Source organism: Natator depressus, chromosome 3 (assembly GCF_965152275.1).
Source record: "Natator depressus isolate rNatDep1 chromosome 3, rNatDep2.hap1, whole genome shotgun sequence".
NCBI classification, from domain to species: Eukaryota; Metazoa; Chordata; order Testudines; family Cheloniidae; genus Natator; species Natator depressus.
Genome location: NC_134236.1, coordinates 40,221,553 through 40,249,045, shown reverse-complemented (window position 1 = coordinate 40,249,045; position 27,493 = coordinate 40,221,553). Strand labels below are relative to the sequence as shown.

The window sequence follows — 27,493 nt, the reverse complement described above, 5'->3', positions numbered from 1 at the left end:
ACTTCAACTACAACAGTTTAAGCTACATGAAAAAGACAAACATATTTAACATAATTAACTTTCGTGGCACTCTTCATCATCATAGCACTTTACAAATGAACGTGAAGCAATTTCATTTAAACCGTAGTGTTAGATCACCCATGTGAAAAATCGGAAGACCTGAGATCAGTGTCTCCTCGCAGAATTTCATGATTCAGACTGTAGGCCACTGGATCCACCACACGATTAGCTCATAGTATTGCCACTATCCATCTAAAAGTAATTGGAAGAGACTATAGAAACAGAGTGTGGAAATCAATGTAGTCTTTAGCAGACTCAACTTTTCAGAGGATCTTTGCAGTCAGACAAATTTTAAGCACAAACTACTACTAACAATCTTAAAATCCACCATACAAAATCATAAATAAAAAATGTGTGTGCATTGCTTGTGTTTATAAACACATACAAGCAATACACACATTTTTATATAACTGTATGATTTTGTGTGTTTGTTTCTATATGAGAGAGAATGAATCCCTTAGTCACAATGGAAAGTAGTTACTCCCAAGAGTAGTTCCACTGAAGTCAATCAGGCTACTCTTGTGAGTAATTGCTCCCCAATTATTTATTCTAATTGTTCTTAGAGGCAAATAAGAAAAAATCCTCTCAAAGTAGAATGAAGTTTTATATTGTCTAGCAACTTCTAATACAAGCTATTTCCAAATGTTGAATGTAATTAAATAATACAATTACAAGATTAGACAGTAGTTGCACTCCTGTTGCAACTGGTTGGTTGTCTACATCTACAGCCGTAAATTTCTGCAGTAGTGTTGCTATGTTCTAGAAACCTTAAAGGATAAACATACAAGCAATTATAAGAGAGCACCTTTTTCTAATCACACAGTTGAGATGTGATCTCAGTGAAATATTAGGTTGCCCGTCCAAGTCTATTTATATAACCAACCCTGTAACGTATAAGAATACTGTCAGAAAACAGGCTACTTTAATTGTACTGGCATGAGCAGCAGAGTCTGATCTCAGAACAGCTTAGTGTCATAGACTTTGGATAATGAAAAACCCTAAAGGTTCTTCAGTTTCATTATGTAATAAAACTGAAGCACGTCACTCTGATGAGCCTTTAATACTCTTCAGAGCAATCCCATTTAGAAAGTGGTTACACAAAGAACCCCGTAAACTGAAGATTATGCCCCTCAGTTTTCACTGAGACTTTCCAGTGCTAGCTGGTTTGTCCAAGGCTGGTCAGTATTTCTCTTCACTGTGTTCTGGGTTCCCCAGCTCTGAAGCACATCCGCTCCAGTGCCTTCTAACTTTGCCAGTTGGGTATATTTTGAGGGGCCGCACCCAATTAGAGAAGGTCCAATAAAGAAGCCAGTCTTTAAAACCAGCTGGTACTTGCCAGGCTGCCCTCTGATAGTGATAGTAAGGTTACAACCAGTGTTGCATCATAAAGTCTATTTTCTTCCCTTGTGGAGTATAGGTATGCAGCAAGCTGGGTCCAGTACAAATACAAATATGACTCAAAGAAAATGTTCTGTGGGTTTGGATAGCATCTATTATACTTTGTATTAGAAGCAGGGCAGAGTTCACATGCAACATCAATTTAAATATATTTGGCAATAAAAACAGGGCCCAAGGCCCTTCTATTGTGTGGCCTAATCCTGCTCACCATATTCACATAAACAGTTCCAAGGAGGTCAGCTGGAGTAGAATGGCTGCAATCCAATCCTTAGATCCTCTTAAATTGTGATTAAAACTTGAAAGCTATTTTTTTTTCTTTTTAAAGAAATGCTTTGAAATATGTTTGGTCAGGATACTCTGCCTACACATAGGCTAGGTCTGGCTGTCTTTAATATCATTCTGTTCTAAGATCATTTCTATCCAAATGCTTAAAATAAAGCCAGAAATCTTCTTCTTCTTAAAGCGATCACATTAAAAAAACACACACTACAATTTCACCTCTCTTGTACGTCCAATGATATATTATTTTTCAATTCAATTTACTAGGGATCATAGCAGCTTTTGGAACCTTCCCTTTACTTCCCCAGTGTAGGAGGATCTATAGTATCAGAGCAATGTTAAATCAATGATTTCTTGTTAAATCACATAATAAGTTTCAAGCCCCTTTCTATAGCTATATATAGCTTTCTATATAACCGTGCCATTAAAGGCAATAGTCCATACTGCAGGCAGCACAGAGCTGCACCATCCCTAGGAGGAATCTGGGGAGGGATTGGCCCCACTCTCTCAGGTTGGGTCCGTGTGTGACCCCAGGAGCAAATGGAGGAAACATCTTTCATCAGGAAAGATGAATTCAAACCGGAATAGGTGAGGAGAAAGGCTACTGGGATAATCAGCAACATGGAGATCCTAAGGGTATGTCTACACAGCAGCAGGGAGAGTACTTCCCAGAGGGGGCAGACAGACACAGGCTAGCTCTGCTTGAGCTAGAGTGCTAAAAATAGCAGTCTGGTGGTGGCAGCTTTGGCGAGCTGCTGCCCATGTCACCATGGCCACGTTGCTCTTTTTAGCACATTTGATGAGCAGAACTAGCTCCTCTATGTCTGTGCACACTAGGAAGCACCCTCCTAGCTGCCATGTAGACATATCCTAAATGAGCTTGGGTTGTATAGCCAAGCAAAATGAAGGCTGAGAAGTGATATTGTTTTCTATAAATACACTGGGAAAGGGGAAACACCAAAGGGAGAAGAGCTATTCAAGCTAAAGGCAATGTTGGCCCAAGAACAAATGGGTATAAACCTGCCAGGAGTAAATTTAGTCTGGAAATTAGAAGGCTTCTAACCATCAGAGGAGCTAGGTTCTGGAGCAGCCTTCCAATATGAGTGCTGGAAGCAAACAACCTAACTAGTTTTAAGATGGAGCTTGATATATTTATTAACAGGATTATATAACGGGATGCCTGTGATAGTAGGGGAACTGAACTTGAGGCTTCCTTCTAGTCCTATGTCCCTGCTTGCCCTCAGCTGCATGGATTCTGATTTTTGATAGGCCCTTTTGGGAGATGTTCAGGATGAAGGATTTTTCTTGCATTCTTCACCTCCCCATGAAATTAAATTTGCCTTTCAACCCATGAGAAAGTGGGCCTCTCCAGTACAGGACTGAGGCCTGCTAGTGCAGTTTTGTTAGAAAATGCACACCCCTGCTATCCCTACAGTACCTCTTCTGTGTGTAAATAGAGAAAGAGCTCAGTTTCCAGTGCTATGAATGTGGCATCTTTCAGATATGCACTTTACCTTAAAAATAAACAGAGAAAGAAATCAGATGATATGATAGTATGAATTGAGTTGGTGCAAATGTAACCCACACACCTTCTGGGTGTGATGTTGTGTCCCATCTAGTGGCACCAAGACCACTTAGAGAGAGAGATTAATGAGTTTGCCCTACAGTCTTAGCTAACAGGCAGTTGGCTTTTAGCTCATGTGGTAGAGGCTCATGCACTAAACTCCAGAAATGCCCGGTTCGATCCTGCCCTCCAACGACCAGGGTCTGTCGGCGTTACCAGTGGGGGCTCATCTGGGATTTCAACTGGGAAGTCTCTGAAGCTAGGGACTTGCTTCCTCAGCTAGGGGAAGTATGTAACCCACACACCTTCTGGGTGTGGTGTTGTGTCCCATTTAGTGGCACTGAGACCACTTAGAGAGAGAGAGATTAATGAGTTTCTCAAAAGTCTTAGCTAACAGGAAGTTGAGGCTCATGCACTAAGCTCCAGAGGTTCCTGGTTTGATCCTACCCACCAACGACTGGGGTCTGTTGGTGTTACACAAAGGGGCCACAGGTAAGGTGTAAGGAGCCCTCAAGGAATGCCCCTGGCTGAGAGAGATCCCACAGTCAGGCAGAGAATGGTTCTTAGTTGGGTCTGCTCTGCCTATGTAGCATGCCAGATGGTTATGTTATACCTTCCAAATTCCAGTCAGCCATTCATACTTTTTAGTTTATTTCAAATGGCTTTCATTAGATGTGAACAACAAGGAAATAAAGTAACAAAATAATTGTCATAGTCCTTGTTAGCAAGTTATGTCCAGCCCCATTTCATTCTTGGGTTCAGTCTGTAGCCAACTCTAGCTGACACTGTTTCTACAGTTGAATCAAGTTGAACTCTGTATCCAGATGTTCTAGATCAAGTAAAGACACCATGGTCACCACAACTCTTAAAGCTCCACCCCACAATATAAATCTGGAGTAACTCTCTAACAATGGAGAAATTAGTTACTTGAGATTTATACTGGTGAGAGACCAGAATCAGGTCTAGTGAGTTTATGTATTTTTCAACGTTATTTTATGTTTTTTATAAAATTAAGGTTGAACTATGCTAATGATGACTTAAAAACTCCAACAGGTCCAAATAACACCCAAGGTAAACAAATCTAAATTGTGTGTGTGTGTGTGATGGTAGTGGAGGAAAATGGAGGAAAATATTACCTGAGAAGTTTTTTCTTTGCCCGTTGAAAAATTGGCAGGGGGAGGAGGTGAAGGAGGGGGAAGGGTGGCACAGAGGGCACGTTGTTTGTTTTTCTTGTTTTTGTTTCATGCATTCATTTTAATTTTCTTATGTGCTAATTTGGGTAATTTTTCATATTCTGTTAAAGAAAAACAGTATTTTGCAATCTAGTGCCACAAAAGCTCCCAAGAAAGAAGCAAATTACTAGAAAAATCAATTAATAAATAAAAATCCCTAATAAAATAGACATGAAAAGTTCAAAATAAAACTGTGCCACTGTTGGCTCTCTGTTTTTCAGAGACTTGATGCCAGTGTAATCTTTGTGGAAGGGACTAAAGACTCCAAGTCTATCCTCTTCCCTATCAGTTCTACTGATTGTCATGACATTTTCCTGCCTGTTAACCACTGAGCCCCAGAGAATCTGGGTATTGTAATTCCTGGTCTCTACATCAGAGAAGAAACACAGAAAGAAAATATTGTTTTGGCGGTGTTCAAAAATCTGGGCCTGAAGCTAAACCACACTCTCGGAAAAGGAAGGAATTCCACAGTGAGAAACTCCCCACATTCTCACAGGACTGCAAGTAAAGAATGCACAACCATCTTTTCACTCCTCCTTTAGGGCCAAATCCAGGGTTTGGCCCAGACAATTAAGCCAGAAGTGTTTTAGAGAGAGGACCTACAGCATGACTAGGTCAATAAAAATAATATTTATGAGTGCTCTGAAATGTACTGGCAAGAGGAAGGCAAGCTGAACCAAACCTGTGCTGGGAGATTAGCCATAGTGTCCAGGAAGACAAACTGGCTTGATCTAATCTTGCTCTATTGCTTTCTATTGGTCTGATCTGGGACCTGTTGAAGTCAATGGAAAAACTCTCATTGACTTGAAAGGTACTGGATCAGGCCCATTATTTCTATGAAATGGAAAGTATAAATGGATGGGGGAAGGGCATAGGAGTACATATTAACAACGGATGGAACTTTTTGAAACATGGCCCTCCTGCATGAGAGTTACACTTCTGTATACTCACATGTACTGATGGCAATCATGAAGACAATTTAGGCAACTGAAACCAAAATTAAAAGGTGGGAGGGCGGGAAATTTGGGTCCTTCTCAGGCTCTTGTATATAATTTTAATACAGTTAGATGTTCAGATGTCACTTGTGCTGTATTCACAAGTTATACCCTCTTTTATTTATGTTTTTAACAGCAATAATCTAAAGTCATTGTGTAACTTCATCCACAGAAACAATAGCTGAGAAGACCGAAGGGCAATTGGCAATATCCATTATTTATGCACCCCACCTCCCCCGCAGAGACATGTTAAATTGTTTGCATGTGTTCCCTCTGGATATGAGTCATTGTCCTTGTGTGCTACTGTTGACAGATAGTATCAGAGTCCCTCTCAGTACCATATATCAATGTCACTAAGTAAATTCTATTATTACATTGGTTACTGTATTGTTAGATTTGCCTCCAAAGGCTGATGCCTCATCATTTGACAAGCTACAAGCTAACGATAACTGTCTTACACTATGTTCCCTGAAGCATACCCGTCAGCTGCCAAAACCCCAGGACTGGATCTGGCCCCATGATCTTAATTAGTCTTTCCTTCCTATTATACAGTGCCATATAAAGTACTGCAGTGAGGCAGAATTCTATCATCCTGGGGGAAATCTTTCTTTACTGTTCTATGTAGGAAGGTGGACTAGATGATCATAATGGTCTCCTCTGGCCCTAAAATCTATGAAATCTTGCTCCGTCTGCCTTTGTTGTAGTAGGAGCTTTATGCTCACTTCTGGCCTCATCAAATTCTCTTATTACAAAGGAATCTGGTTTAGTTTTCAAGATCTGGAGTTAGACCTAAGTGTGAGTCTAATTATGTTGCAATAATGAGTGGCACAGTTCCTCCAATTCCGTAGAGTCAGAATAAATAATGCGGCTGCATCTTTTTATGGATTTTGGTTTTAATAGAGTTTGCCTGAACTGTTCCTTTCTTTCTCCTCCCCTCCCCCCCACTTTTTTTTCTTTTAGGGGAACAACTATCTTTGTTCTTTGAGGTGTTTTTTAACAGATTCAGAGCTCTTTGTCTCCTGTATTACTCAACAAACTTAACATTTTGAATACAAATTACCTACTGCACCACTGCTGCTCTTTATCTCAGTTAGCCTTCAGTATGATCCCCACAGCTCTGTCCTCCTGAGTGAAACTAACTAAATCTTGTAGTAGCTTTTTATTCTGTGAGTCAGTTTTCCCGTACACTTTTTTAATGCTTAAGAGTGACCCCCCCCCCCTTCTTTTGCTTTGGTGACACAAGAGGCTATGCACTGTACTCTGAAAAATAAATCAATTTAAACAAGGAAAAAATTCTGCTTCACGAATATAAAATACTGAGGTTAATTAAATAACTCAAACATTCCATCTGTGTGATCTGAGCTGATCTAATAGGCAAGGCACTAAATGAATTATAACAGCACCTGCTGGAAAGGACTTTGACATTTTGTCATTGATTTATTACCTGTAGCCCTTATAAATTTCCCAGAAAGTATTGTAAATCCCCAGTATCAAGTATAATTATACAGATAGCCAGGTAACTCAGCTACCATACACACCCACTCTTCAGATATTATCAATCCTTCCTTTCCTAATCTAATCCTTCTTCTTGTTTTCATTTCAACATAAAATTGGTACTTATAAAATGAAAGAGGGGAGGAGTAGGAGAATATTATTTAAAATGTATGGCCCAGGTCATCCCCTCCCTGTGGAAAAGGGGCTAAGGAGCTGGGAACTCTGTCAGGGTTTAGTCATCGTGTTTCTATCAAATTTGTTCCTGTGGAGTGAGACATGATCTGGGGGTTCCACAGGACTGAGGAAGACGTAGGAAATTGGACTTAACAGGACCTGAGAGGCCTCTGAGTCTGGTCCCTTGCTATCATAGAATCAGAGAAATCACAGAATCATAGAAATGTAGGGCTGGAAGGGACCTCAAGAGGTCATCTAGTCCATCTTCCTGTGCTGAGGCAGGAACAAGTATACCTAGATCATCCTGGACAGGTTTTTGTCTAACCTGCTCTTAAAAACCACCAATAAGGGGGATTCCACAACCTCTCTAGGTAACCTATGCCAGTGCTTAACTACCCTTGTATTAAACAGTTTTTCTAATATCTAAACTAAGTCTCTCTTGCTGCAAACCAAGCCAATTACTTCTTATCTACATATACTTTTGTAAGTCACTAATGCAAGATGGGTTCTATAGAACTAAAGATTTCTGCAAAGTGCTAACTGTTTTAAAAGTGACGTTCTGAATTATGCTGATGTCTGTATGTTTACATTTTATTTATTGTAAACGAGATCTAAGTTTTTGAGTCTCACTGCACATTTTCATATTGTTTGTTGATAATCTAGGAGGGATGATTCTCTGTGTTATTGTTATGGCTAATGCATAATCCATGTATGGGACAACATACAGAAAGACAGGGAAAAAATGGCTGCTTTAAAATAAAAGAGCAGGACACTTTTCTTCTTTTAATATGCTTGTTTGGGAGACACAGTCAAATTGTGCCTTTGAACTATGCTATAGTTTCAAGTAATGATGACCCCTCCAATCTCTCCATGAAAGTTGTGGGAATTAAAGGAAATCACTCAGCTCTTTGGTCTTGTAAACTACATCATACATACTCTGCACTATAACAATATTATAAGGTAATACAATATAGTATAAACTAAGACTTCATGCAAAATTAACTACTTCAGTCTCCAACCAAAAGGTAGGGGAATGCATATCTTCTACCCTCACCTAATTCCTGGGGAGAGCCTCCTCTCCAGGTCAGCCAACCTCAAAGGTCTTAGACTCCAACCAGATTTAAGTTTACATTGCCTTGAACAGAATTATTTAATCATGTGATGAATCATCAGTTCAGTGCCAAGAATGTCTAGACAGTCTAAACTACCCATACAGACCTTATAACATTAAAGTTGCCAGAAGTGTATTCAGAATTCCAGATCAGAAAAGAAAAAATCCACACTAATATCTCAAAACCTCCAAGAAATAATATTCACATGATGTTCCTAGCTGGAAGGCAGGAGCAGATTCTTAACTTCAAATTAGTTAAAAGAGGTATAGATAATAAAATCAAGGTTTGTTTATTTTATAATGAATGTAAATGAATTGTGAGGGCATGCGCAGAATGCTCTGGGCAGCCTGACAACATTTAAAATCCATAACATTTGACAATCAGCAACAATAAAGCCATCTAGATTTTCTCATGCCAACAGCATTTACCAACAAATGAAAATAAATTACAGGGAATATTCCTGACTATGGGTATTACAGTAACACTTAAGGGCCCTAGCTGAGCTCAGGGGCTCATTGTGCTAGCTGCTGTTACAAACATAATATAAGAAGGCAGGCATAGAGCAGGAAGGGAAAGTGAGGTGCAGAGATGGAAAGTGATTTGCCCAAGGTCACATAGCAGGTCAGTGAGAGAGCCAAGAACATAACCCCACTCTCTGGACTTTTAATCCAACGCTTTATCCATTGGACCACACTGCCTCTTAAAGTGTTCTGAAGTTACCTTTTCATTCAGCTGAAAAATCCTGGCAGAACAAAGTTAAAAGCACTTTGTTATATTGAGAAATTCTTATCTTTTACAGTAAGAAGGTACAACAGAACTATTACTGTCTCAACAGAAAACTACATTTCAATTTTGCTTACTTTCAACCATGAAACAACATTTGCTTTTGTTTATACCTTTGATTTGGCTATTGATTTTTATTATATTATTTGATTAGTTACTATTTTTCTTTCCTGTAGATTCTCTTATTGCTTCATTTTAATAAAGCTTTATATTTGCACAATGGTCCTAAAAGGAAAAGGATCTAGTCCCTGTGCTCACAAAGCTGTAATATGGAGGTCCAACCCAGCTGATCTCAGATGCCTTGGTGGGGGATAAGGCACTAAACATCGTGTTGCACAGGACCTGATTCAAAGCCTACTGAATAGAAAGATTCCCACTAACTTCAATGGGCTTTGGATCAGGCCATTAGATTGGTCCAAAATTTTTTAATATTGTGTATGTTGCTGAATAAAGATTTCTGTGCAATAAGTAGAGTTGTTGTGGTTCATATACATCTACATCATAATAAATACATTGTAACCTTAGGTCTATTCTAAATTCCTTACTCGTGATGAATATTGCTTTCTCATATGAGTAAAGTCCCTTTGACAGACAGCTCTAGCTCATGCAAACTATTTGAAACTGATGAAACATGCTGTGAAAATCAGCTTAGTAAGGTTTCAAGTAACTGTTTTTTGTTCGTTTTTTAAACACATATTAGATCCGGGAGGGGGAGTTACTTTTTAAAAATAGCCATTGTAAGTTCTGCTCTGGTTGCTATCTGTAAGGTCCTTATTATGCAAAAATAGGCTCCACAGCTGCATGTCTACAATTTAGAAGATAAGGTTTTAAAAATAGACCCACTTTGGCAGCCACAGAATTTATTAAGAGTTGTGTGATCTACCTCCTCCACAGCATGGAGTCCATGTTCTGCTTTTCCTGATTACCACAATCTGCAATGAGATGATTTTGGATTCTGTCTGGTAGGCTCTTCTGAGCATGCTTACAGAGTGCCCCTCAGTGTCTGAGCAAGTGGCTGAATTTCTTGGGTTGATTGGCATAAGTAATTTTTGCACATAGAGAAAAAGTATTAACTCATTCCACCAACTCCCATTGTCTTATTTCCCCCCCTCTGTTTGCCTCCCAGCCTTTCCATTTCATTTTATGTCCTAACTTACTCCCACAGTTTCATGCTCTCCAAGTAATCTTCAGTCATTCTGTACCCCAGATTTCATGCAGCTGTTCCTAAAAAAAAATCCTCCTAACTGTAGATGTTGTGTTGACTGAACGGGCTTGCTGTAGATTAGAGTTCAAATTGTTCCACTGAGTTCAAATTTGAACTAATCTGTGAACTAACAGTGGTTCATTCCAGTTTGATTTGTGTTCATGGATAACTACAACGTCTATCAGGTTTATGTTCATGGTATAATTTTTGCTGGGTTTCTTGGGATAGGTTACTTACTAGAGTCACATGGTATTTCTCCTGTGTCCTTCACTGGTTGAATCTATCAGGAGAATTAACCTGGTTTATCAGAAGCCATTTTCACTTGGTATCTCAGAGAGGAAGGTTGCCTTTCAGCTGATTCATCTGGAAAAGTCAAGAAAAAAGGTTCCTTCCAAATCCTGAGTCTCCCTATCTGACTTAGGACAGGTTAAGTAGCTTAGTCTATGTGGCACATTTTGTTACCTTTTGTGCATCTCACACTTATTAGGAATTGTCTCTGATTTTGTAGTTTTATTCACCTAATATAACTCAATATTCTCAGTATTGAACTATACACTCCTGTAGTTCTCCCACATTACTTGTGGCCATCTTGTTCTTTTACATTTGATTAGATAGATATTATCTATCTCATTCTCCTCTCTCTCGTTCTAATCATTTGTATTTTATCATTCTCATCACTTTGTTATCAAAGTACCTAACAAAATGATATAAAATCCATTTTATAATAGCCAATGTAGTCTAGGTGCTTCCCTCTTTCCCCCAGTGCAGTTATTCCCTCCTCCTCTTTTTTCATCACTTTGGTGTCATTACTCTGGGAAAGCTAGGTTAAAGTGAGCTTTGTTATACAGAAATTGTCAAGATTTGTGGCCATTCACCTATCTACTTTGGATATGAGTTCCCAAATCATTGGCCAGCTGATGATAAAGCTCTAGGTGAAGAGTGTCCAGGCTTAGAATGGGACAAAAATTGGGGGCTTCTTTTCAGTGAAAGATGGATATTTGATTACTTCAATGTGTTTCTAAATTTACATTGGTTTCACTGAATTGTTCATTTTTTGGGGAGGGACCCCAGAAAGCCAGAAAAAATCAAAACATTTCATTTTGACATTTTCTAAATGCAGCATCAGATTTTTTTTCATTTGATCTTACTTTTTGTTTCAATATTTCATTTAATTGTATGTTAAAAATGAAAAAAAAATTAAAATGGTCAAAATTGAAATAAAAATTTGATTTTGTCAAAATGAAACGTTTCATCCTACCTGAAATAATAATATTTATTATTATTTTATTTTAACTTTTCAATTTTCAGAAACTTTTGCAAATTTTCATTTTAGGTCAGACCCAAAATTTTAGGTCAGACCACTCCCCTCCAACTTTTCAAATTTGTCAACACACCAAGAGATCTATTATTCACACAGCTCTATCCAAATGGACAAGTGTCACTAGAGGCAATAGTTGGCAAGCTCTTTTATTACCATACTAAGAAATGGGGAGTTACAGACTTGGTTGTACTTGTCCAGGTCCACTGCATCAAGTGATGGCTTCTTGCAGTACCAGTCAGATAGCAGTGTGCTTTATGGAGAGTGTCAGATTGCCTTCCTCAAAATAATATTAGTAATCTCTGGGGTTGACTACTACTTTAGGCTCGGCTCTGAGTATGGGGTGGTGCAGCAAGTCACAAATCCACCCGACCTTCTTGCCCTGGGGAGGAATTAAGTTGCAACACCTCTTTCCAGGCTGCAGCTTATGCTTGGAGGGGTACGTGAGTTGAGCCAAAACTCCATCCCCCTCTCCACCTACTTATACATGGAGAGCGTTTTTGTTGTGCAGGATCCAGACCCAAACTCTGGGCAGACTTTTATATAGCCGTACAAGAGGTTAGGGGAGTGGAGCTCACTTTTCCTTGCTCTTCTCAATAGTGGTAAAAGACAATGATACAATTTCTGCTGCTGCTAGTAGTGGTTCCAGGTGCTCCTTATTGTCTTTTACCACCCTGAAAGGGCACACATCTGAGTTGCATGTGGTGGCTTGGATTTACTTCAGTGCTTCTAGTATTTCTTGCTGCATGAACGGACCAAATTCCCAGGAAAAGCATTGCTCTTGGTGCAGGTATATAACAGGGCGGCCTAGCTCTTTTAATGCTCCACCCTGCTAGCAGATGTTAGAACTCTGTAGGAAAAATAGGTACATCTAGGACCTGTGTTTGCAGATTCCCTGGGTGGCAACTTTCTCCATACTCCCACCTAACAGCTTTGGCAGCAGAAACAGGAAGTCATGAGCCTCTATAGGCTGTGCCAGCCATGGAGGGCCCAATTGATAGGGCCCATTTCCCATTCCTGATTGGTCCAGACTTCCTTCTTAAACCAGCGGAGGGTACACGAAGTTCGTCTGTGCAACTAGGTAGAACCCCAGCTAGTTGCTGCGACAGACCCCCCACTTCCTTGTGCTGCTTATGGTTCCTGGCCCTGGCTTTTCCTCCTCGCTCTCATACCCAGTTTTTCATTTGGCCTTGTTTTCTATTTTTGGTTCCTGACCCTGAATCGACAAATGACTCCAATTCCTGATGTCTGGCTCTGGCTCTAGCCACTAGGCTGGCTGCCTATGCCCTGGCCCTGAGAAAATGCCAGTTAATTCCTGCCATCTCATTGCTGCAGATGAGGCTTACTAACTCCATGCTGAATATAAAAGAAGGAGGGAGTGGCTCTTCGGTCAGATAGAAGAGCCAAGCTTGGGAGAAAAGCTTTTACACTTTTATTGCTGTTTCCATTACTATTAAATCCAACCCAAGGAAGGGGATACATTTTGGACTAAAGACAGCATGTAGCCTCTGTGGGAGCAGGGCAAGAACTCCACCTGCTTACATTAATTCATCCAGTATACACTATAGCATCGTGCGCAAATAATGAGCAGTGATGAATCATAACAATGACTCATCCAGTCCCAGCTTTGTCTACAGGAAAATGTGGGTAGCATGCATTTTAGCATCAACATCAGTTTGGATGACATGACATTAGATAAAGAAATAGTATAAAAAATTTGGGAAGAAAATGCTGCCTCAGTGGCAACACAATAATAACCCTTTAAAAAAATACCGTAATGGTACTAGTCAATGGCTGATGAGACTTGCTTATTTTTATAACAGTATCAGGACTATTGTTTTATGTATAAAAGTGGTATCTCTGTTTCTTTAGAGGAAGCATTCTTATAAGTTTTCTATATATAATAAAGACAGATCATTTTATTTAGCCAGTAAAGAGGAGATAGTATACTCCTTTCCCTTAATGAAACATTCATCTGAGTGTGCGGATTCTGAAGGCCAGCAGGATTTTGAAGGTAGCAGTTTAAGTTGTTTGGAATACACTGATCAGTTCTCAACCCCTCACCACCCCACAGCAACTCCAGGTCTGCAAGAGAAAAAACACACGGAATGGTTCTATTTAGGGCTTGTCTACACTGGCAAGTTTCTGCACAGTAAAGCAGCTTTTTTGCGCTCAAACTGCAGATGTGTGCACACTGCCAAGCCTCTTTGTGCGCAGAAACTCCTCAGTTGCAGGGCTGCAAAAAAACCACCTCGACGAGAGTCGTAAGGCTTTTTGCGCAAAGGCTTCAGCGCTCTATTGCCAGTGTAGACACATGATTGCTTTCTGCATTGTAATTGGCCTCCGCAGCTGTCCCATAATGCCTCAAGTGACCGCTCTGCTCATAGTTTTGAACTCGGCTGCCCTGGAGACATGCGGCCCGCCCCTTTCAAAGCACCATTTCTGACAGCCCTTGCGTGCTGTGCTGATCTGCTCTGGGACACAAAGCAAACCATTAATGTGGAATGCTTGTGCTGTTGAACACAGAGGCAGGCATGTGTGTGTGTGTGTGTGTGTGAGAGAGAGAGCGAGATGCTCTTACTGTTGAACACAGAGGCAGGCATGTGTGTGTGTGTGTGTGTGAGAGAGAGCGAGATGCTCTTACTGTTGAACACAGAGGCAAGCATGTGTGTGTGTGTGTGTGTGTGAGAGAGAGAGAGAGAGAGGGAGATTGCTGTGCAGAGAGCCCAGGGAGGGAGGGAGGGGCTGATGTTGGGGCTTCCCCCTCCTCCCGCTGCCTCAGAACTGGTTGCTTCCTGCTGCTGTCTGAACTTACAAGACAGCATGCTGACACACTCTCTGTGCCCCAAAACATACTGTATCTCTCCACCTCCTCCATACACACACACACTCCCGGTCACACACTCTCCCCCCACACTTCAGTTGAAAAGCAGCTGGCAATGTGGTAGGATGCCCATGGAACAATGGGATTGGGAAACCTGCATCATGTGATGCTCTGCCTGCCCCATGAGGCATTGTAAACCCTCGCAAAGCACCCTGCAGCCAGTTGCACAGTGGGATAGCTACCACAAGGCACTGCTGTCTTTGCCGTTGCAAGAGCTGCTAATGTGGATGCACCTGAGTGTCACAAGGAGCACAGTGTGGATATGCAACAGCAGTTTAATTCCAGCATTTTAATAAAAGTGGTATAACTTGTGGCACAGAAACTTGCCAGTGTAGAAAAACCCTTAGAACCCAAGATGCAGTATCCAAGCAGTGAAATCCCTGTTATCTCATTGCCTCCCCACGTGATCCCAAAATGGGACAAAATAATGTGGATTATGCAGTCTGGATTGATTAGCAGCTTCTATTGTGACTTTTGCAGCTGCTATGGCAGAAGAAAAGAATTTTCCCTTCTTCTTTCACTGCAGTTGTGTAATCCTGCAAGAACTTTTTGTCACCTGTTTAGACTCAACTGAGAGTCCTTATTTCTGTTCAGTGATTATTAGAACTGATGTCACTGATGAGCAGGTCTAGGGGTTGCCTTAGACCTGGTGGGGGGGATAGAGTTGCTGTGAAAGACAATACAGAGACTGCACTAGCAGTGAGCTTCCCCACTACCCACTGAAATCTCCAAGAGCTGTGTTAAGTGGTGAAACCTCAGACTGTGGCACCACAGTGAGCAGAAAGCAGTGGCGGTGAGTGGCAGGTGGTGGTCAGCATCAGCAGAGTTAACAGCAGCAGTTGTGAGCCGGTTGTAGAGGCAGCGGCAGCAGTAGTGGCATTGCTTGATTGCCCCCCACCCACCCTTCAGAGGCGGGAATGAACCCACATGAGCGCACTTCTGAACTCTGGGTCTTTGTTAACCAAGGACGGCCAACTGTGAGTACAGTGCAAGCGGAGGGAGAGGGGAGTGGTGTGATAAAGGAGTCATTCATTGGATTTTTGCACCACAAAATGGGAAACTGAGGCAAAGTCTGCTGTCCAACATACTGTGGGGTTGGTGTTTGCTTATGGTATGCTTTTGAATCGTGGCTATGGCATTTTCCAAAATTAATGCTGGGTTCACTTTTCCCTTTGAATTAAAGTTTTATTTTGTTATAAACAGATTCAGTGCTCACAAGAGGGGAAGTATTGCCTCTTAGAAGCACCCGGGTGTGTTTTTTTGTTTTCCCAGATTGCTGGGTGGGGGCTAATTCTGTTTTGCATTGAACCCAGCCCTTGCTGTTGTTAACTGCACCTTGCAGTCATCAGTTGGAGTTTGATACCTATGTCTCTGTTTGTTGGTGTTTTGGGTGAAGAGCATGCTGATAGGAATAGTTCATGTTCTAGTTATTCAGCTATTCTATGGCATTGGGTTAATCATCCCTGTGATAACTGGGATTTGGGAGCACAAGGAATGTTTGGGTGCCAACAGCAGCTGGAGTTCAAATTCTCCAAATACCAAGGACCTAGCAGTGTTGTGTCATCATCCTTTTGTTAAGGGAATTTGCGTGGTGGCCATTGTAGGTCAACAAAGGATCAAATATACTTATAAATATTCATATTTATGAATATGAATATAATTGTTTGGCTTTAATCATCTGAGCGTTGTGAAAATCCTCTTATTTTAGTTGGGGCCTTTTGCAGTATTGGATATGTGAAATATCTTAAGAAATACACCCACCTTCAAGCTTTATAGATTTAGAACTTCAGTGTTACATAAATTAGTTGTTGCAAACCTCCTGATGTTAGAGACAAATAATCTTTATTGCAGAAGTTATAGGGAAGAATCATATTACTTTGCTAGTGATCTGTCTGGATAGCTAATTCCTTGTCTTCCCACACAAAATAAATGGAGGATTTGAACTGTAGTTCTTAAATTATTTTTTAGTGCAAACTTTGGGATGATCTGCTAAGATCATTGTTCTATAGGCTGCTAGAAAAGTGGGGAACCAACCACGCTGAATTTTTGCATGTCAGAACAAATGTCCCTCTAGCCAATTAGTAGCAGTTCGGATAGGATAATGAGAGGTCAATTTTGTGAGCAGGGAGAAAGTGGAAGGCCAATCGGGCAAAGAGATATTATGTTGTTACACTGTAAAGTTTAAGAAAGCTAGTGAACATTTGTGCTAGCAACACTTATTAACAGACCTCACTTGTAAGCTCATTGTCTTGGACTAAATGGTTGTGGATGTGATGGGGGAGGCAGGAACAAGATATGGATGTAAGTACAACTTAATTGTCCTCAGGTCAATCCATTTCCTTCCCACTTGCAAAACCTTTATATATCCAGCGTCTTTCCCGATCCTTTCTTCTCTACTTTTATCTGTAACTTTCCCTTGGGGTCTTTTACCATATTGGCCATTTAATCTTAATTTTTTCTGCATGCTAATTAATGTTGAACAGATATAGTATCCCTGATTTTTTCCATTGTATTGGCTTACTTGTCAGGACTACAGCAGAATTCATAGGACCTGAGACAAGATATAAAAGTCATCTGCCCCATGCTTCACCCCACGTAAAGGCTCATGTATATATAGATAGATAGATAGATGTTAGAAAGAGCTAATGTGAATTTGGTCAGTATGTGAAAGTCTGAAAAAAGAAATACAACCACAGAGTACATTACTACCAAGTATTTTTATTGATCTCTAACAGCTCTGGCAACACTATATCTAGAATATTGCATTCAGCTAGGTACCTCAGTACTAGATATATCGTATTTTGGAGCAGAGAAGGGATAGCATCCCTGGAAAAAAGGTCCCCCTCCCACCCCTTGGTTTAAACAGTTTTTGAGCTTCTCAACCCCTCCTCTCCCATTTTTTCAGCGTTCTTCTTTACTGAAATATATAGGTGTAGATGAGTGGTTTTCTTTGGTAGTTGGCCTCCAGGCTGTACTCACCCCCTGTTTTTCTTCTAGGTGTGGAGACAGAAGCAGGCATCCTACTATTCTCTTTACACTAGCCACATAAAGAGAGAGCACACAAACATGGCAATATTGGCTGCCCAAGGCCCTCTCCTAGGTATAGGCAAGCGACAACATGCCACCCAACCCACCACTGGGCTGTAACACATAGATGGGCCAGAAATTATAGTCCTTTGCAGTACTCTGTCATTGGTATACTCATAAGTCTATTCTGAGTTTCCTAACTCTTTAAAGTAACGTGTCCCTGCAATTGTACAAGTAGCGATCACAGCAAAACATTCTGAATTCTTGTCCTAGACAAGGATATAAGAACTTTCACTATAGTAGTAATCCCACAAGAGTTTCTTAGCAGGATATTGGAGTACACCAGAGGTTTTCTGTGAGGCATGAGGTCTGAATTCTCTCCAGAACTAGATGACTACTGGGCCAAAGGTAATAGGGTTAATGGAAATGACTCCCCATTTTTTAAAAAAATGAATGTTCTTGATTGTATTCTGAAATATTTAGGAAATCCAGTCAAAGAAGAAATTACTGTTTGGTTTGTCATTGACATTAGAGTCTAAAATACTGTATCAAAGATGTGCTTGGGATTTGGACTGTGAGAACATAGCATACAATCCAGTCTCCAGGCAGATGGAATCCCATATCAACAAATCTTAGAGCTATAAAAAGGAAAAGGAAAAAAAAATCTGAAGGACTGAAGTTCTTCTTACCTTGTATATTACCTCTCACATGACAGAAATTTTGGATTAATTCTTCAAACATGGAGATAAATCAGGTATCCATTCACTGTCCCAGATTGGTAAGACTAATTGAGGTACAAAGTCAAACCTCCACATATGTGTAGAAGATAAGTCTGTAACTATTTTGTTAGCTATTTCTGCAGCTAATTATGTGGCCAGATAGCACAGCAAAACTACATTGAGATATTTGTGCCAAAGAAAGCAACCAACTTTGCAGCTATAAAGAGAGGTGTCTGCAGTTTGTTAGTTGAAGCCATGTATACATGAATAATGTGGTATGTGCATTATCCTGTGATAGATATTGCATGAGATGGTCATCATTAGGCAATGATCCTCATAACTGCAACAATTGTTTCAGGTATTATGATTATTTACTATTACAGTTGTTATAGTGTCAGACACAGACCCAATATAAATTGCCCGTGATGGATTAAGTCTTATGATTAAGGCACATAACTGGGACTCTGACATGGGATCTATTTCTGTCTCCACTACATGGTTGGTTGGCTGGTTTGTTACATTGGGTAAGTCTCTTAATCTTTGTGACTGTCTCCTCATCTGTAGAATGGGGATAATTCATACTTTACAAGGATGTTGTGAACATTGGCACAAGCAGATTTTTAACTCTTACCGGTATGGTACCGACCCCCCCAACCCCGACCCCCTCACAAAAAATGTTCCATGACCATCAACACAAAAACCTCAGGGTCTCAATAGCTAGCTAGCGACAGTACGAGTTACATCAATTGATAGTCATTCAAATAGCTAATTCAATTCGTCAATTTAATAAAGTAAAATTTTCAAATTGATGACAGCAACTTACCAAATCAAAGACACTTCCACAGCGGTGCGTAGTCGGACTGATCCTGTTGCTTTGCTTGCTCTCATTGTGCCATGCCCTCAGTTGAATGGGCTGCCCGACATCCCTTGCTCAGCCATGATTTAACATACGCAGCAGCATTCCGCTGTAGAGCGGTCCAACGATTGAAACAAAAAGTAGATCCACCACATGACGACTGGTCAATGCAGTTTGTTTATCCATGATGATGTTGTTCATAATGCTGAAGCCTCATTCGCAGTCAGCATTACTTGCTGCAAGAATGTCTACAGTGAGGAGTAATTTCTCAGGAACAGTCCGTGCTGCACAACACTTACATTCCACAGATCCCAGGTGTGTTTCATGGTGACTGACCTTCAGAGTTTGACACATTGCATGAATTTCAGTTTCTCCAAACCGCGGATTTTCTGCATGTTGTTGCCATGTTTCAGGTTTCAAAACAGACACATTCTCAATCAGGTTGTGGTGAGCCGTTTCACTGCTTTCTGCTGTGCTTTGATTAGCCTTGTTAATGGTGGTGGTGAATAACTTTGCACCTCATGTTGTCAACAAGGGCCTGAATGAATTGTGACGCATTAATTGTGGGACTTTTCCCGGTGCCTGTCAACTTTGTGTTTTTGAACATCATAGCCTCTTCAACTTGCTGTGCCTGTTCAGTGTGCAGTCCAGGGGTTCTATGTAGGCTCTCAATTCTCTGCAAATACATTTTCATCAGGTTGTCTGCTTTGGGGATCATCAGTTCTCTGTCTTGTAAGAGTTCAGATAAATTACTGAGCTCAGTTAGGACATCTAACATTAATGACACATTTTTCACAAAGTTGACTGAACATGGTTTTGAAAGGAGACCTTGGGATTTTGCTTGTTCCCTTCTATCCCTTGACTGGTCTTCCCTGTTTTTTTTAAGTGGTCAAGGCTTTTAAGGCTTCCTTGAAATGTTTAGCTAATGCTGAGTAAGTCTGCCAGACTGCACTGACATCTCTCCACATTGAAGCTACACTGAAAAACCTGTCGAATTTTTAAAGTACGACATGCAGTTTGTACTCCAAGTAATATCCAGTGCTTGATCAATGGGCAGTTCAAGCCTACGGTTAAGGCAATGACACAGAATGAGATTTGGGAAGTCTTTTTGTAGAAATTTGCCCACTCCTGCTTTGACTCCTTGCATGATATTGGCACCATCACTGCAAAAACTGACAAAGACCTTGGTCAGTAATTCCATAATGAATCCATAGCGTAGTAAACATTTGTCTCACTTTATGTTCTCAGCCGAGGCATTGTCTAACTCAATCAAATCCAAAGGAAATGCTACTGGATTCATAACACCGTCAACACTGGGTTTTAAAAAAGTTATCAGAGTTGATTTGAGCAAGAGTAGTAGATTTGTCAACTAGTATAGTGATCTTGGATTTGGTCTTGATTATCTGCGAGACAATTTTTTTCTTAATTTCTGTGGGAACGTGCTCTATGATATCACCATAGACAGTTCTGCTTTGAAGCAATCATCCCATCTCAACCCCATTCACTTGTTGCAGGTCATTCAGGCTCTCGTGGTCAGTATATGGCCAATTCACAGTCATGCTGGAAGGGCATAACAAGTGGGGTCCCGCAGGGATCTGTTCTGGGTCTGGTTCTGTTCAATATCTTCATCAGTGATTTAGATAATGGCATAGAGAGTACACTTATAAAGTTTGTGGTGGATACCAAGCTGGGGTTGCAAGTGCTTTGGAGGATAGGATTAAAATTCAAAATGATCTGGACAAACTGGAGAAATGATCTGAAGTAAATAGGATGAAATTCAGTAAGGACAAATGCAAACTACTCCACTTAGGAAGGAACAATCAGTTGCACACATACAAAATGCGAAATGATGGCCTAGGAAGGAGTACTGCAAAAAGGGATCTGAGGGTCATAGTGGATCAAAAGCTAAATATAAGTTAACAGTGTATGCTGTTGTAAAAAAAAGCAAACATCATTCTGGGATGTATTAGCAGGAGTATTGTAAGCAAGACACGAGAAGTAATTCTTCTGCGCTACTCTGCACTGATTATCATAGAATCATAGAATATCAGGGTTGGAAGGGACCTCAGGAGGTCATCTAGTCCAACCCCCTTGCTCAAAGCAGGACCAATCCCCAATTAAATCATCCCAGCCAGGGCTTTGTCAAGCCTGACCTTAAAAACTTCTAAGGAAGGAGATTCCACCACCTCCCTAGGTAACACATTCCAGTGTTTCACCACCCTCCTAGTGAAAAAGTTTTTCCTAATATCCAACCTAAACCTCCCCCACTGCAACTTGAAACCATTACTCCTTGTCCTGTCCTCTTCTACCACTGAGAATAGTCTAGAACCATCCTCTTTGGAACCACCTCTCAGGTAGTTGAAAGCAGCTATCAAATCCCCCCTCATTCTTCTCTTCTGCAGACTAAACAATCCCAGTTCCCTCAGCCTCTCCTCATAAGTCATGTGTTCCAGACCCCTAATCATTTTTGTTGCCCTTCGCTGGACTCTCTCCAATTTATCCACATCCTTCTTGTAGTGTGGGGCCCAAAACTGGACACAGTACTCCAGATGAGGCCTCACCAATGTCGAATAGAGGGGAACGATCACGTCCCTCGATCTGCTCGCTATGCCCCTACTTATACATCCCAAAATGCCATTGGCCTTCTTGGCAACAAGGGCACACTGCTGACTCATATCCAGCTTCTCGTCCACTGTAACCCCTAGGTCCTTTTCCGCAGAACTGCTGCCTAGCCATTCGGTCCCTAGTCTGTAGCTGTGCATTGGGTTCTTCCGTCCTAAGTGCAGGACCCTGCACTTATCCTTATTGAACCTCATCAGGTTTCTTTTGGCCCAATCCTCCAATTTGTCTAGGTCCCTCTGCATCCTATCTCTGCCCTCCAACATATCTACCACTCCTCCCAGTTTAGTATCATCCGCAAATTTGCTAAGAGTGCAATCCACACCATCCTCCAGATCATTTATGAAGATATTGAACAAAACCGGCCCCAGGACCGACCCCTGGGGCACTCCACTTGACACCGGCTGCCAACTAGACATGGAGCCATTGATCACTACCCGTTGAGCCCGACAATCTAGCCAACTTTCTACCCACCTTATAGTACATTCATCCAGCCCATACTTCTTTAACTTGCTGACAAGAATACTGTGGGAGACCGTGTCAAAAGCTTTGCTAAAGTCAAGAAACAATACATCCACTGCTTTCCCTTCATCCACAGAATCAGTAATCTCATCATAGAAGGCGATTAGATTAGTCAGGCGTGACCTTCCCTTGGTGAATCCATGCTGACTGTTCCTGATCACTTTCCTCTCGTGTAAGTGCTTCAGGATTGATTCCTTGAGGACCTGCTCCATGATTTTTCTGGGGACTGAGGTGAGGCTGACTGGCCTGTAGTTCCCAGGATCCTCCTTCTTCCCTTTTTTAAAGATTGGCACTTCATTAGCCTTTTTCCAGTCATCCGGGACTTCCCCCGTTCGCCACGAGTTTTCAAAGATAATGGCCAATGGCTCTGCAATCACATCCACCAATTCCTTTAGCACTCTCGGATGCAGCTCGTCCGGCCCCATGGACTTGTGCACGTCCAGCTTTTCTAAATAGTCCCTAACCACCTCTTTCTCCACAGAGGGCTGGCCATCTACTCCCCATGTTGCGATGCCCAACGCAGCAGTCTGGGAGCTGTCCTTGTTAGTGAAGACAGAGGCTTAGGGCTCAACTGGAGTATTGTGTTCAGTTCTGGGCACCACATTTCAGGAAAGATGTGGACAAACTGGTGAAAGTCCAGAGAAGAGCAACAAAAATGATTAAAGGTCTAGAAAACATGACCTATGAGGGAAGACTGAAAAAATTGGGTTTGTTTAGTCTGGAGAAGAGAAGACTGAGAGGGGACATGATAACAGTTTTCAAGTTCATAAAAGATTGTTACAAGGAGGATGGAGAAAAATTGTTCTTCTTAACCTCTGAGGATAAGACAAGAAGCAATGGGCTTAAATTGCAGCAAGGGCAGTTTAGGTTGGACATTAGGAAAAACTTCCTAACTGTCAGAATGGTTAAGCACTGGAATAAATTGCCTAGGGACGTGGTGGAATCTCCATGACTGGAGATTTTTAAGAGCAGATTGGACAAACACCTCTCAGAGATGGTCTAGATAATATTTAGTCCTGCCTTGAGTGCAGGGGACTGGACTAGATGACCTGTTGAGGTCCCTTCCAGTTCTATGATTCTATGATTCATTTTCGCGAGGAGTTGTTTCAAATGCTGCGTTTCACTTTTTGCATTAATGTTTAGCAGAATGTCTTTCTTGGCTGTTTCTAGAATTTTTATAGGTTCAGTATGAGCAGCTGACTTTTTGTGTTCGATAATTTTGTTTCAAAGTGATGTGGATGTGAGCTCTGTATCTTTATTTTGATGAAATCTGACATTCAGCCCATAGAGAAGTGATATTCACACCTCGATCAGAGAAAAGCTTTAAATTGGAAACATTTACATGTTTCTACATGTTCTACACCTTACCTTTCCACTGGAAGCAAACAGCCAATCGTTTTTCCTTTGGAATTTATCAAATTGGACTCTCGACCACACAGCTGGGTATTGCTTTTCATCAGAAGGCTTACCCCGCGATTCAGCAGACCTCTCACCCTTCTCAGGCTGTAGATTTGGCCTTTCTGTGGCTTTGTGTGGTGTTGGTGACTCATTGTTTTTTTAGAGGTTGTACTTTCTCCACATCCATCCTCTGCTTTACGCTTGAACATTTTTATTAATGTTTGTTGCATTGACATTGTGATCGATCCTTAAAAGCCTTGACCACTTAAAAAAATCCTAATTAGCTAAGTTTGGTTTTTCAGTTTGACCATCTTCAATTTCACTCACTGCCCAGATTTTTTATTTTCACACCATGCAACAGCGGCATAGATGCTTTACCATGACAATTAAGTTTCTAAATCAAGTGTAACTTACACACTCAGAGATGACACAGATAATGCAAGCTGTGTTTCGCTTGCTCCTTATAAAGGCATACACGATACACCTAAATAATGGATTGGATTTGATAAAGTGTATATCTGTAAAAAAATTGTTTAAACATAACAACCAGAGTTGTCTATAAACTTATAAAGAATATACTTAAATATAGGCTCTGATAGCAACTAGATTTGCATTTTTAATTACACCAGTGGAAGGCACTCTTGCAATTCAAAAACAGTATGGACAGCAAAGGATTATTGTCAACTGATGATCTCATCGTCTCCTCCAAGGGTAGTAGGCAAGTTAGATTATTGCCATAACTTAGCCAAGACTATGACAATGCTTTGTATAGCCATTAAGGAGGTTCATGAAAAACAAAATAATCACTATATCAAAATGTTGCTTGCCATAGAGAGCTAAATAAACTAAAAAAATTTAAAAAATGCAAATCGGATACAACAACACTGCAAAGAACGAATGAACTAAGCTTGATGTGTATGTAGTAGAAATTAACAGTAAACTAGAATAAACAGGGGACAGGATGAGGGGCAGTTCCCCTAGACCGGAATAAATGGCAAAGTCTGGGCAACCCCTATCTGTGCCGCAACCCAATCTCTCCCCCAGTCTTGCCAACTCCCTTTGCACTGGTCAGCACAGAATGGTGGAGTCCAGCTCCAGCATACACAGATGAAATGGTGTGTCACTGTGTTCTTTCTCCATGGCCACCCACACTTCATAGAGCAGAACAGCAGTGTCTGTGTTGTTGTAGGCACCATCTGCAGTTGCTGTTACCATGGGTTAATTTTGCCCATTATCAATCTATAAGCTATTTGACCACCAGGTGGCACAAAAACTATGTAAAACACTACAAATGGGTTGCAAATATTATGATGCCAATAATCCTCTTGTAACAATATTGGTATTAAAATGTTTAGTGGTCAGAAATATGAATTTGGATTATTATTATTGCATTTAAAAACAGGAAGTAGGCTTGTAAAACTCTTGTAATTTGCAGTATTATCCCCAGGGTAATCCATATATTGTATCAGAGTAATCCATATATTGTATGAAATTAATCTGTTGATTCATATAAAAGTGTTATATTTAATGCTTCTAATCACAGAGTGAATGACTCTCCAGCTAGAAAGGAATAACATACCTTAGACTTTTGCATATATTAGTTGCAAACACTGTAGGGCATTTTAAAAAGAAATTCAAGCCAAAATAAAGTATTTTCATCATTAATCACAGATTTGTAAAAGATTTTATACAACATTTAAATTTTGAGCATATACTGCTTGACCATCACCCTTTAATAATGGAAAGGGCCTGAATAGCAACTTCTATCCCAAAACTTAACCTTAATCAAGTCACAGACAACACAGTAGCATCTAGTCTAACAATGTGAAATCCACTGTTGATTTATACTACAGATAAGATCACAGAATAATTTTTAGTACCAAAAGGAAACCAGGATAAGTGATGACTGCTGGTATCAGAAGGACAAATTGCTGTTAGAAATGGCAGAGAGAAATTCTAAATTAGTATATAGAATGAAAGCTGTCTAGAAGAAATCTTACATAGATTTCCCTCACTTCATTCCCCTTGTCTCTCTCCCTTAGCTTGCAAATGCACATTCCATGACTTTACCTATCTCACCAACTACTGCCTCATTCTTCTTTTTTTGCTGCAAATTTCTTGAATCTGCCATTTCTGTTGCCTGCTTTTCCTCTCCTTTAGCTCTCTTTTGTCCTCTCCTTTCTGGCTTCCTCCCTCTCCACCCCACAGCTCTCCTTGGTCAATCTATCTTTATTTTTAAACCAGGCTCATCAGAAATCAAAGGTTTTTTTCCTTAGCATTTCTGCTGCCTTTGACTTCATTGATCATATCCTCCTTCACTCACTATAACTTCTGCACTTCCAGGACTCAGTGTTTTATTGGTTTTGTCCTGTCATACTAACCACACGTTCAGAATCTCATTTGATATCTGCTTTTTTTCCTTCCTCCTCCTCTTTGTTGTCATCCCTCAATTTCTGTCATGAGTTTCCTCCTCTTTTTCCTCAATATTCATTTTTATATATTTCCAGTCCCACAATTTCTGTTATCACCTCTGTGATGATGATTGTTAAATCTACCATCCAACTCTTGTCTTAGTCTCACAATTCTGTATCACCAACAATGAAACCTCCCACCTTCCCTCCAAAACCCTCTCCTCTCCCTCCCTTCTCTATCACCATTAAGAATTTGTGACAGATTAGTCTAATCCATCCATGATTTATATTTGATAGAGTCAAATTAATGTTATGAATGTATTATGAGAATTCCATAACACAACACAGAGTGAACTGGTTTGAGGTTGACACATTTGGCCAAGACCAATAGCAAAGAAAAGTAAGATATCTAGAGATAACCAAGGGCACACATCCCTTGGAGAGCGAAGTTTATCTGGGTGATGAGATGTGAAGAAGGATTGAGACATATAAGGTGTATCCACCTTCAAAAGTACTCTTTTAATTTGTGCTGGAAGAACAGGAACCAAAACGATTATTCAAAGCAATAAAGGGGTTTGGAACATAGACAAGGTATATGGTACAAGAGTCCCTGAGGAGAACATTGCCATGGTAAGACAAGAACATTCAAAGATCCTGAAAAGTATAATGGAGAATACTGGGAATCAGGGAAAGAAGAAAGATACCTGAAACCAGAGGGGGACGGGGTTGTTGGTTGTGCCCTTTGCCAACAGGATGGAGAGAAAAAACAGGACAAGTTGGGGGAAGAGACTGCACTCTCTAGAAATGTAAGACTACATTTCTTTAGTGTAACAGAATCCATATGTACCTGTCTAGCTTAGTTTTGGACAAATATAAGACTAGACTTGTTATGCAGACCATTTAATTTGTTTAAATTTTATAATAAAACTTCTAAGAAGAGGCACTGAAGTAGACGTGTCTGGAGCCCACCCACACTGGGATTCTTGGTCAAAAGGACAAGGGATTCCTGTTTCATAAATTCTGTCACCTGCAAAGCTATGATCCAATGGACTCACAGGAAACATCTAGTGACCACTGGTGAGAACAGAGTTTAAGCAACTTAAAGTAACACAACTCCACCATTCTCCGTGTCTCTCAAGATCACAAATTTGAGGTTGTCTTCAACTCCTCTCTCTGTCTTTCTCACCTCAAATTGAGGCTCTCACTAAATCCTGTTGCTTCTTCCTCTATAATTTCACTTGCTCCATCAAATATACCCCCTTCATTTCCTTTTTCCAAGTCACTCCTGTAGTATTCTTGAGGAAGCAGGGTATCTCAGTGAGATGCTTATATTTAATTATTACATTATCAACATAATGGGTGGATTAATGATGGAATGAATTAACTGAATGAATGGATTCAGTATCTGGACTCAGAGAACTCCTGAAATTTGTCTATCTCCATG

General features: G+C 40.6%; 1 pseudogene; it reads right to left on the bottom strand.

Annotated features, from left to right (window-relative positions):
• Positions 1-19,070: 19,070 nt before the first annotated feature.
• Positions 19,071-23,874, bottom strand: LOC141984299 (E3 SUMO-protein ligase KIAA1586-like; annotated as a pseudogene).
• Between the last annotated feature and the right edge of the window lie 3,619 nt (positions 23,875-27,493).